The sequence below is a fragment of the Pseudophryne corroboree genome, chromosome 1 (genome assembly GCF_028390025.1).
Source record: "Pseudophryne corroboree isolate aPseCor3 chromosome 1, aPseCor3.hap2, whole genome shotgun sequence".
NCBI classification, from domain to species: domain Eukaryota; kingdom Metazoa; phylum Chordata; class Amphibia; order Anura; family Myobatrachidae; genus Pseudophryne; species Pseudophryne corroboree.
In genome coordinates, this window is record NC_086444.1 from 289936843 (window position 1) to 289948860 (window position 12018).

A 12018-nucleotide genomic window follows, 5' to 3' on the forward strand; every position below is an offset into this window, starting at 1 on the left:
TGTATTTCTTCCAATTTTTTATAATTGCGCCAACAGTTGATCTCTTCTCACCAAGCTGCTTGCCTATTGTCGAGTAGCACATCCCAGCCTTGTGCAGCTCTACAGTTTTGTCCCTGGTGTCCTTAGACAGCTCTCTGGTCTTGGCTATGGTGGAGAGGTAGCTGTCAAAACCTCCCTGAATTTTTTTTGTCGGATTCGGGTGTGTTTTGGATTCGGGTGTTTTTTTACAAAAAACCCTAAAAAAAAGCTTAAATCATAGAATTTGGGGGTCATTTTGATCCCATAGTATTATTAACCTCAATAACCATAATTTACACTCATTTTCAGTCTATTCTGAACACCTCACACCTCACAATATTATTTTTAGTCCTAAAATTTGCAACGAGGTCGCTGGATGGCTAAGCTAAGCGACACAAGTGGCCGACACAAACACCTGGCCCATCTACGAGTGGCACTGCAGTGTCAGGCAGGATGGCACTTCAAAAATATAGTCCCCAAACAGCACATGATGCAAAGAAATAAAGAGGCGCACCAAGGTCGCTGTTTGACTAAGCTAAGCGACACAAGTGGCCGATACAAACACCTGGCCCATCTAGGAGTGGCACTGCAGTGTCAGACAGGATGGCACTTCAAAAAAATAGTCCCCAAACAGCACATGATGCAAAGAAAAAAAGAGGCGCACCAAGGTCGCTGTGTGACTAAGCTAAGCGACACAAGTGGGCGACACAAACACCTGGCCCATCTAGGAGTGGCACTGCAGTGTCAGACAGGATGGCACTTAAAAAATAGTCCCCAAACAGCACATGATGCAAAGAAAAATGAAAGAAAAAAGAGGTGCAAGATGGAATTGTCCTTGGGCCCTCCCACCCACCCTTATGTTGTATAAACAGGACATGCACACTTTAACAAACCCATCATTTCAGCGACAGGGTCTGCCACACGACTGTGACTGAAATGACTGGTTGGTTTGGGCCCCCACCAAAAAAGAAGCAATCAATCTCTCCTTGCACAAACTGGCTCTACAGAGGCAAGATGTCCACCTCATCATCATCCTCCGATTCCTCACCCCTTTCACTGTGTACATCCCCCTCCTCACAGATTATTAATTCGTCCCCACTGGAATCCACCATCTCAGATCCCTGTGTACTTTCTGGAGGCAATTGCTGCTGGTGAATGTCTCCACGGAGGAATTGATTATAATTCATTTTGATGAACATCATCTTCTCCACATTTTCTGGAACTAACCTCGTACGCCGATTGCTGACAAGGTGAGCGGCTGCACTAAACACTCTTTCGGAGTACACACTGGAGGGAGGGCAACTTAGGTAGAATAAAGCCAGTTTGTGCAAGAGCCTCCAAATTGCCTCTTTTTCCTACCAGTATACGTAAGGACTGTCTGACGTGCCTAATTGGATGCGGTCACTCATATAATCCTCCACCATTCTTTCAATGGTGACAGAATCATATGCAGTGACAGTAGACGACATGTCAGTAATCGTTGGCAGGTCCTTCAGTCCGGACCAGATGTCAGCACTCGCTCCAGACTGCTCTGCATCACCGCCAGCGGGTGGGCTTGGAATTCTTAGCCTTTTCCTTGCACTCCCAGTTGCGGGAGAATGTGAAGGAGGAGCTGTTGACGGGTCACGTTCTGCTTGACTTGACAATTTTCTCACCAGCAGGTCTTTGAACCTCTGCAGACTTGTGTCTGCTGGAAAGAGAGATACAACGTAGGTTTTAAATCTAGGATCGAGCACGGTGGCCAAAATGTAGTGCTCTGATTTCAACAGATTGACCACCCGTTAATCCTGGTTAAGCGAATTAAGGGCTCCATCCACAAGTCCCACATGCCTAGCGGAATCGCTCTGTTTTAGCTCCTCCTTCAATGTCTCCAGCTTCTTCTGCAAAAGCCTGATGAGGGGAATGACCTGACTCAGGCTGGCAGTGTCTGAACTGACTTCACGTGTGGCAAGTTCAAAGGGTTGCAGAACCTTGCACAACGTTGAAATCATTCTCCACTGCGCTTGAGTCAGGTGCATTCCCCCTCCTTTGCCTATATCGTGGGCAGATTTTTAGGCTTGAATGGCCTTTTGCTGCTCCTCCATCCTCTGAAGCATATAGAGGGTTGAATTCCACCTCGTTACCACCTCTTGCTTCAGATGATGGCAGGGCAGGTTCAGGACTGTTTGCTGGTGCTCCAGTCTTCGGCACGCGGTGGCTGAATGCCGAAAGTGGCCCGTAATTCTTCGGGCCACCGACAGCATCTCTTGCACGCCCCTGTCGTTTTTTAAATAATTCTGCACCACCAAATTCAATGTATGTGCAAAACATGGGACGTGCTGGAATTTGCCCAGATGTAATGCACGCACAATATTGGTGGCGTTGTCCGATGTCACAAATCCCCAGGAGAGTCCAATTGGGGTAAGCCATTCTGCGATGATGTTCCTCAGTTTCCGTAAGAGGTTGTCAGCTGTGTGCCTCTTATGGAAAGCGGTGATACAAAGAGTAGCCTGCCTAGGAACGAGTTGGCGTTTGCGAGATGCTGCTACTTGTGCCGCCGCTGCTGTTCTTGGTGCGGGAGGCAATACATCTACCCAGTGGGCTGTCACAGTCATATAGTCCTGAGTCTGCCCTGCTCCACTTGTCCACATGTCCGTGGTTAAGTGGACATTGGGTACAACTGCATTTTTTAGGACACTGGTGACTGTTTTTCTGACGTCTGTGTACATTTTCGGTATCGCCTGCCTAGAGAAATGGAACCTAGATGGTATTTGGTACCGGGGACACAGTACCTCAATCAAGTCTCTAGTTGCCTGTGAATTAACGGTGGATACCGGACACACGTTTCTCACCACCCAGGCTGACAAGACCTGAGTTATCCACTTTGCAGCAGGATGACTGCTGTGATATTTCATCTTCCTCGCAAAGGACTGTTGGACAGTCAATTGCTTACTGGAAGTAGTACAAGTGGTCTTCCGACTTCCCCTCTGGGATGACGATCGACTCCCAGCAGCAACAACAGCAGCAGCACCAGCAGCAGTAGGCGTTAGGATGCATCAGAGGAATCCCAGGCAGGAGAGGACTCGTCAGACTTGCCAGTGACATGGCCTGCAGGACTATTGGCTTTCCTGTGTAAGGTGGAAATTGACACTGAGGGAGTTGGTGGTGTGGTTTGCAGGAGCTTGGTTACAAGAGGAAGGGATTTAGTTGTCAGTGGACTGCTTCCGCTGTCACCCAAAGTTTTTGAACTTGTCAATGACTTCTGATGAATGCGGTCCAGGTGACGTATAAGGGAGGATGTTCCTAGGTGGTTAACGTCCTTACCCCTACTTATTACAGCTTGACAAAGGCAACACACGGCTTGACACCTGTTGTCCGCATTTGTGTTGAAATAATTCCACACCAAAGATGTGATTTCTTTGTATTTTGATCAGGCATGTCAATGGCCATATTCGTCCCACGGACAACAGGTGTCTCCCCGGGTGCCTGACTTAAACAAACCACCTCACCATCAGAATCCTCCTTGTCAATTTCCTCCCCAGCGCCAGCAACACCCATATCCTCATCCTGGTGTACTTCAACAGTGACATCTTCAATTTGACTATCAGGAACTGGACTGCGGGTGCTCCTTCCAGCACTTGCAGGGGGCGTGCAAATGGTGGAAGGCGCAAGCTCTTTCCGTCCAGTGTTGGGAAGGTCAGGCATCGCAACCGTCACAATTGGACTCTCCTTGGGGATTTGTGATTTAGAAGAACGCACAGTTCTTTGCTGTGCTTTTGCCAGCTTAAGTCTTTTCATTTTTCTAGCAAGAGGATGAGTGCTTCCATCCTCATGTGAATCTGAACCACTAGCCATGAACATAGGCCAGGGCCTCAGCCGTTCCTTGCCACACCGTGTCATAAATGGCATATTGGCAAGTTTACGCTTCTCATCAGACGCTTTCAATTTTGATTTTTGGGTCATTTTACTGAACTTTTGTTTTTTGGATTTTACACGCTCTACTATGACATTGGGCATCGGCCTTGGCAGACGACATTGATGGCATTTCATCATCTCGGCCATGACTAGTGGCAGCAGCTTCAGCACGAGGTGGAAGTGGATCTTGATCTTTCCCTATTTTAACCTCCACATTTTTGTTCTCCATTTTTTAATGTGTGGAATTATATGCCAGTATCAATAGCAATGGCCTACTACTATATATACTGCGCACAACTGAAATGCACCACAGGTATGGATGGATAGTATACTTAACGACACAGAGGTAGGTAGAGCAGTGGCCTTCCGTACCGTACTGCTATATATACTGGTGGTCACTGTCAGCAAACTGCAAAACTAAAATGCACCACAGGTATAGAATCTAGATGGATAGTATACTTGACGACACAGAGGTAGGTAGAGCAGTGGCCTTCCGTACCGTACTGCTATATATACTGGTGGTCACTGTCAGCAAACTGCAAAACTAAAATGCACCACAGGTATAGAATCTAGATGGATAGTATACTTGACGACACAGAGGTAGGTAGAGCAGTGGCCTTCCGTACCGTACTGCTTTATACACTGGTGGTCACTGTCAGCAAACTGCAAAACTAAAATGCACCACAGGTATATAATCTAGATGGATAGTATACTTGACGACACAGAGGTAGGTAGAGCAGTGGCCTTCCGTACCGTACTGCTATATATACTGGTGGTCACTGTCAGCAAACTGCAAAACTAAAATGCACCACAGGTATAGAATCTAGATGGATAGTATACTTGACGACACAGAGGTAGGTAGAGCAGTGGCCTTCCGTACCGTACTGCTATATATACTGGTGGTCACTGTCAGCAAACTGCAAAACTAAAATGCGCCACAGGTATAGAATCTAGATGGATAGTATACTTGACGACACAGAGGTAGGTAGAGCAGTGGCCTTCCGTACCGTACTGCTATATATACTGGTGGTCACTGTCAGCAAACTGCAAAACTAAAATGCACCACAGGTATAGAATCTAGATGGATAGTATACTTGACGACACAGAGGTAGGTAGAGCAGTGGCCTTCCGTACCGTACTGCTATATATACTGGTTGTCACTGTCAGCAAACTGCAAAACTAAAATGCACCACAGGTATAGAATCTAGATGGATAGTATACTTGACGACACAGAGGTAGGTAGAGCAGTGGTCTTCCGTGCTGTACTGCTATATATACTGGTGGTCACTGTCAGCAAACTGCAAAACTAAAATGCACCACAGGTATAGAATCTAGATGGATAGTATACTTGACGACACAGAGGTAGGTAGAGCAGTGGCCTTCCGTACCGTACTGCTATATATACTGGTGGTCACTGTCAGCAAAACTCTGCACTGTACTCCTCCTATATAATACTGCTGGTCCCCAGTCCCCACAATAAAGCTGTGTGAGCACAGATATATGCAGCACACTGAGCACAGATATGGAGCGTTTTTCAGGCAGACAACGTATAATACTGGTGGTCACTGGTCAGCAAAACTCTGCACTGTACTCCTCCTATATAATACTGCTGGTCCCCAGTCCCCACAATAAAGCAGTGTGAGCACAGATATATGCAGCACACTGAGCACAGATATGGAGCGTTTTTCAGGCAGACAACGTATAATACTGGTGGTCACTGGTCAGCAAAACTCTGCACTGTACTCCTCCTATATAATACTGCTGGTCCCCAGTCCCCACAATAAAGCAGTGTGAGCACAGATATATGCAGCACACTGAGCACAGATATGGAGCGTTTTTCAGGCAGACAACGTATAATACTGGTGGTCACTGATCAGCAAAACTCTGCACTGTACTCCTCCTATATAATACAGCTGCTCCCCAGTCCCCACAATTAAGCAATAAGCACAAATATTTGCAGCAACATTAATAAACGGAGAGGACGCCAGCCACGTCCTCTCCCTAACATTTCCAATGCACGAGTGAAAATGGCGGCGACGCGCGGCTGCTTATATAGAATCCGAATCTCGCGAGAATCCGACAGCGGGATGATGACGTTCGGGCGCGCTCGGGTTAACCGAGCTATACGGGAGAATCCGAGTATGCCTCGGACCCGTGTAAAATGGGTGAAGTTCGGGGGGTTCGGTTTCGAGGAACCGAACCCGCTCATCACTAGTAATTTCCACACTCTTGACCATTCCTCTAGTCTACCTAGATACTCAATCATTTGTTTTACCCCACCTGGTGTGTCTACCCTGTTGCATACCTTTGTGTCATCTGCAAAAAGGCATACTTTCCCTTTAATGCCATTTGCAATGTCACCAATAAAGATATTAAAAAGCACTGGTCCAAGTACAGATCCCTGGGGTACTCCACTGGTAACATTTTCCTCCTGTGAATGCACTCCATTTAACACAACTCTCTGTTTTCTATCCTGCAACCAAGATCTTATCCATTCAATAATCCTAGTATCCAATCCCAAACTTTAAGTTTATTCAGCAGTCTGCAATATGGAACAGTGTAAAAAGCCTTACTATAGTCTAGATAAGCTATATATATGGATCCACCTTTATCCATCACTTTACTCACATAGTCAAAAAAGATAAGATTTGTTTGACATGATCTCATCCCTGTAAATTGTTGGATTTCAGATAAACTACAACTCTTTCTTTTAAGAGTGTTTCCATCTAATTATCTACTACTGATCTAAGACTCACTAGTCTGTAGTTGTTTGCCTCTTCCTTGCTTCCACTTTTGTGCAGTGGGACTACGTTTGCTCTTTTCAAGTCCTCTGGAATTACTCCTGTAACTAATGACTGGTTGAATAATTCTGTCAATGGTGCTACCAGCACCTCTTAAAGTTATTTTAGTATCCTTGGATGTATCCCCTCTGGCCCCATAGATTTGTCCATTTTCATCTTTGAGAGTTCTGTTAGGACCTTCTCCTCTGTAAATGTACATGTTTCATTTTCCTAACTATCCCTGCAACTTAACTGTGGTCCCTTCCCCTCTCTTTCAGTAGTGAATACTGAGCAAAAATAATTATTAAGATGATCTGCTATTACATTGTCTCCCTCAATAAGTCTCTCAGTCTTTATCTTCAGTTTTATTATTCCACCTTTTGTTTTTCTCCTTTCGCTTATATACCTAAAAAAAGTTTTGCCTCCTTTACCCACTGACTGGGCCATTTTCTCATCAGCTTGTGCCTTTGCACATCTGATTACATTCTTAGTCTCCTTCTGTCTAACATGATATATCTCTTTGTCTTTATTATTTTGTGTCTGCTTATATTTCCTAAAAGCCATCTTTTTTGCTTTCACAATGGCCCTCATTCCGAGTTGTTCGCTCGTTCTTTTTCATCGCATCGCAGTGAAAATCCGCTTAGTACGCATGCGCAAAGTTCGCAGTGCGACTGCGCCAAGTAACTTTACTATGAAGAAAGTATTTTTACTCACGGCTTTTTCTTCGCTCCGGCGATCGTAATGTGATTGACAGGAAATGGGTGTTACTGGGCGGAAACACGGCGTTTCAGGGGCGTGTGGCTGAAAACGCTACCGTTTCCGGAAAAAACGCAGGAGTGGCCGGAGAAACGGTGGGAGTGCCTGGGCGAACGCTGGGTGTGTTTGTGACGTCAACCAGGAACGACAAGCACTGAACTGATCGCACAGGCAGAGTAAGTCTGGAGCTACTCTGAAACTGCTAAGTAGTTAGTAATCGCAATATTGCGAATACATCGGTCGCAATTTTAAGAAGCTAAGATTCACTCCCAGTAGGCGGCGGCTTAGCGTGTGTAACTCTGCTAAATTCGCCTTGCGACCGATCAACTCGGAATGAGGGCCAATATTTGCACACTGACTTCCTTTTCCTTGTGTTTTGCCTAATACATTTGATACAAAGGTCTGTTGCCTTTAAGATTGCACTTTTTTATGTTTCCCACCTCTCCTGCATTGCTTCCAAGTTCCTCCACTCTGTCAAAGAATCGCTTACACCTTTTCCCATCCCTACAAAATCAGCCTTCCTAAAATCCAACACCTTTGTTTTTGTATGGGATGAGTCATTCTCTGTCTTTATGCTTAACCATACTGCTTGATGATCACTGGATCCCAGGTTTTCACCCACTTTTACGTCCGATATTCTGTCTCTATTTGTAAGTATTAAGTCTAATATTGTGTCTTTCTCAGTGGGCTCCCTCAACAATTAGTGGTGGGATGCTCCCTGAAGGGAATTTAAAATGTCCCTACTTCTAGTGGCACTAGCAACAGACACCTCCCAGTTTACATCAGGAAGATTAAAGTCTCCTATGATTATTGCCTCTCCTTTTAATGCCATTTTAGTAATGTCCTGAAATAGGTTCTTGTCCAGTTCCTCTTCCTGACCTAGTGGCCTGTATATCATGCCAATACGAATAATCGACTTCTCCCCTGTTTCTATGGTCACCCAAAGGTCATCCATTTTTTCTTCAATACTTTGTATTAAGGTAGTATTTATGCTTTTTTGTACCCCTCCTCTGATTTTTACTATTCTGTCCTTTCTAAATAAAGTATATCCTGGTATAGCTATGTCCCAGTCATGATTTTTATTGCACTATGACTCTGTAATTGCCACAATATCTAGATCATCCCTTGTCATTATTGCAGTTAGTTCTGGGATTTTGTTTCCTAAGCTCCTAGCATTTGCACACATAGCTATTAGCGTTTTGTTTGTGCTTTTCCTGTTCTTAGCTATGTTCTTATCTCTGCCTATGTTTATTTGGTTTTGATCTGAATTATCTTCTGTTGCTGTGGTATGCGCTTCCTAATCCCTTTGCCTGCAGAAACAATACCTTTGTGTTTTATTCCTATTTGGTTCACTGCCCCCCTGTGTTAGTTTAAATAGTTCTTGATGAAGCATCCAAACTGCTCAGTGAGTATTCTAGTTCCCCTTGAAGATGGGTGCAGGCAGTCACTTTTGTATAAGCTGATGCAATGAATTCTGTTTTTCCTTCTGTGTACTGGCAATACTTCTGAAAAAGTTACAGTGGTTTACCTGCTTCAGAGCAGTTCCTAAATTCATCTTTTATGGCCATGAGTTCAGCATTATCCAGGTCATTATTCCCTAGGTGGACAATGACATCCACCTCCCCATCTTTTCTTGCTGCCTTCACAAATCTTAGCATGTGCTATTTATCCCTTGAAGCTGTGGCTCCAGGTAAGCACCTTACTTGTTTCTCTACTTTAATGGCATTTCCTAGATGTATTCCACTAATAATAGAAAGCTGCTTTTCTAGTGAAGTGGAATCTGGATGGGATTTGGTAGCGGGGACAAAGGACCTCAGCTAACTGTCTAAAACCCACTGCATTAATGGCAGATACTGGGCGCACATCTAATACCACCATAGCATCTGTGTGACTGCCAGGGGCATAACTAGAACTTTGTGGGCCCCACAGACAAATCCTGAAAGGACCCCCCTGTCATTGTCTCTACAATACACCTTAGAAGAGCAGGAGAGAGAGAGAGAGAGTGAGAGGAACAGGAGCAAGAAAGAGGGAGAGAGAGGGTGCCATGGAGAGAGAGAGAGTGAGAGAGAGAGAGAGGAGAGGTTATGGAAAAAGATGTAATAAGAGAAAGAGAGAAAAGAGCAAGAGAGAGTGTATCAGGGAGAAAAGGAGTATGCGATGAGAGTAGAGAGAGAGGGGGGGTTTTAGAGGGAGAGATGGTTCCAGAGAGAGAAATAGAGGGAGGAGCAAGAGAGAAAGGGAGGGGAGCAAGAGAGAGTGAGAGAAAGTGTCTGGGAGAGAGAAGGTGTCAGGGAGAGAGCGGGGGGAAACAAAAGAGGGAGGGGAGTGAGAAAGTGTGAGGGAGGGAAAGAGAAAGAGAGGGGAGCAAGAGAGTGAAAAAATCAGGGAGAAAAAGAGGGAGAGAGAACTAGAGAGTGAGAGGGAGGGATTCAGGGAGAGAGTGTGTGTGTTGGTGCAGAAAGAGACACTGCCAGAAAAAAAGAAAGACTGTCAGCGAGAGAGGGAGAGAGAGAGAATGTGTCAAGGGGAGACCTGGAGACAGAGAGCCATGCAGAGAGAGAGGGAGGGAGAGACAGTGTCATAGAGAGAGGGGGATAGTGTCAGAAAGAGACAGTGTCAGAGTTAGAGAGACAGACACTGCCAGAAAGAGAGAGACAGTTTCAGGGAGAGAGAGAGAGACTGTGTCAGAGGGAGAGATGGAGCCAGAGTGTCAGGGAGAGAGAGATGGAGGGAGGAAGGGAGGGAGAGAGTGTCAGAGAGAGGGAGGGAGAGAGAGAAAGATGGAGAGAGACAATGTCAGGGACAGTGATGGCAAGAGACATAGTGCTAGGGAGAGAGAGAGACCATGTCATGGAGAGAGAGACCATGTCAGGTGGAGAGAGAGAGACTGTGTCGAGGAGAGAGAGAGACCATGTTAGGGTTAGAGAAACAGTGTCAGGGAGAGAGAGACAGTGTCAGAGAGTCAGGGGGAGAAATACAGTGTCAGGGAGAGAGAGAGGGAGAGACTCAGTGCCAGAAAGAGAGAGACAGTGTCAAAGAGAGGGAGAGAGACACTGTCAGAGAGAGGGAAAGAGAAAGACCGTGTCAGGGAGAGAAAGGGAGGGTGATACAATGTCAGGGAGAGAGAGGGAGTCTGAGTGTCAGAGATAGAGAGATAGTGTCAGTAAGAGAGAGGGAGCGAGTGTCAGTGAGTGAGTGTGTCAGGTAGAGAGAGAGTCTGAAAGTCAGGAAGAGAGAGACAGTGGGGGCTATTCAGAGATGGACGCAGCTGCATACCTGTATGCAGCGGCCATGTCCATTTGGTCTGTGCACGTGTTACGGCCACAGTCAGGGTGAGAGACCCTTCTCATTGCGGCTACATCCTGGAGGGATGCGACTGCAAGGTGATTGACAGCGGCGGGCGTTTGGAGGGCAGCATTTCAGTGTTTCCCGGGTGTGTCAGCCAAAATGGGGGCATGTCGTGAGCATTTTTAGGGTGGCTGCATGACGTCATACGCAGCTGCACCAATAAAAAAAATGGCGGCAGACCCCCTGCTGGCGCAGCCAGGCTGCACAGGCAGGGGTAGACCTTAAGTTGATGCATCCGCAATTAAATTGCGGACGCATCGTGAGGTGGGACCACAGATGCTGGATGTCCTTGCCCTGTGCTGGGCGGCCCCCAGCATGTGAGGAGATGGATGCAGATCTTGCTGCATATGCAATGATCTGTGTCCATCTCTAAATAACCCCCCAGTGCCAGGTAGAGAAAGAGAGAGAGAGATACGTAAGAGAGAGAAAGTGTCAGAGGGGGAGAGAGAGAGAGAGAGAGAGAGCGAGAGAGAAAGGGGGAGCATGTCTTTACAGTTATATAACTGGTTTGCAATTAATTGTTTAATTATGTATTTCTCAGGTATCCTTCAAAATTACACTGTTTGCAGATCTCCAGCTACATTTATTTCCAGTGCATCGCTGAAAATAGTTTATTACTTCAGATATACTGATAATGAGTAAATAAGACGCTGACACTCTTTTACTTGTTTTCTGTTTTTTAACACATGCTATTTTTATATTTGTACATTGTCACAATATGTTATATTGTTATGCACACATTGAATGTTGTATATTTGACTTTTATACATGTATTTGATCAACATTATATTGCACCTAATTTCACCCATTGTAACCACTTCTGATCTGACAATTTGGAAGGTGGAACCATCTTATTGTTTGCTGTATTTAACACCCATCATTTAGATGGACTGTATGCAGATGAAAGGGTTCAAGCATAAACTCTGAAATGTTGACCTGAAAACTCTGGGAGTCTGAGTCTTTCTTACAAGCCGTCCGAGTGCCGCCTTTTGATATATATATATATATATGTATATATATATATATAAAACGCTTAGTGTAAATAAGATAGGTGACTAAGGCAAAATATACTAAATTACTGTATATAAAAATTATAGCTGTAAAGCAAAATTTTATCATCCTCCTTGGACAGTAAGCAAAAAGACTAGGGGTGCTATATATAGTGCATTAAATATGTTATATAAGTCAAAAAGCATTTAAAATCAGCGATTGCATATGTGCG

At 45.2% G+C, this 12018-nt stretch overlaps 1 long non-coding RNA gene across 3 annotated transcripts in view; it reads left to right on the forward strand.

Moving 5' to 3' along the window:
* Window positions 1-11739, forward strand: part of LOC135058491 (uncharacterized) — a 29262-nt gene extending 17523 nt beyond the window's left edge. For all 3 annotated transcript variants that reach the window (XR_010245020.1, XR_010244969.1, XR_010245071.1), the window contains exon 4: window positions 11338-11739. This is a non-coding gene — a long non-coding RNA (uncharacterized LOC135058491). The remainder of the gene's footprint in view (window positions 1-11337) is intronic.
* Window positions 11740-12018: the final 279 nt, after the last annotated feature.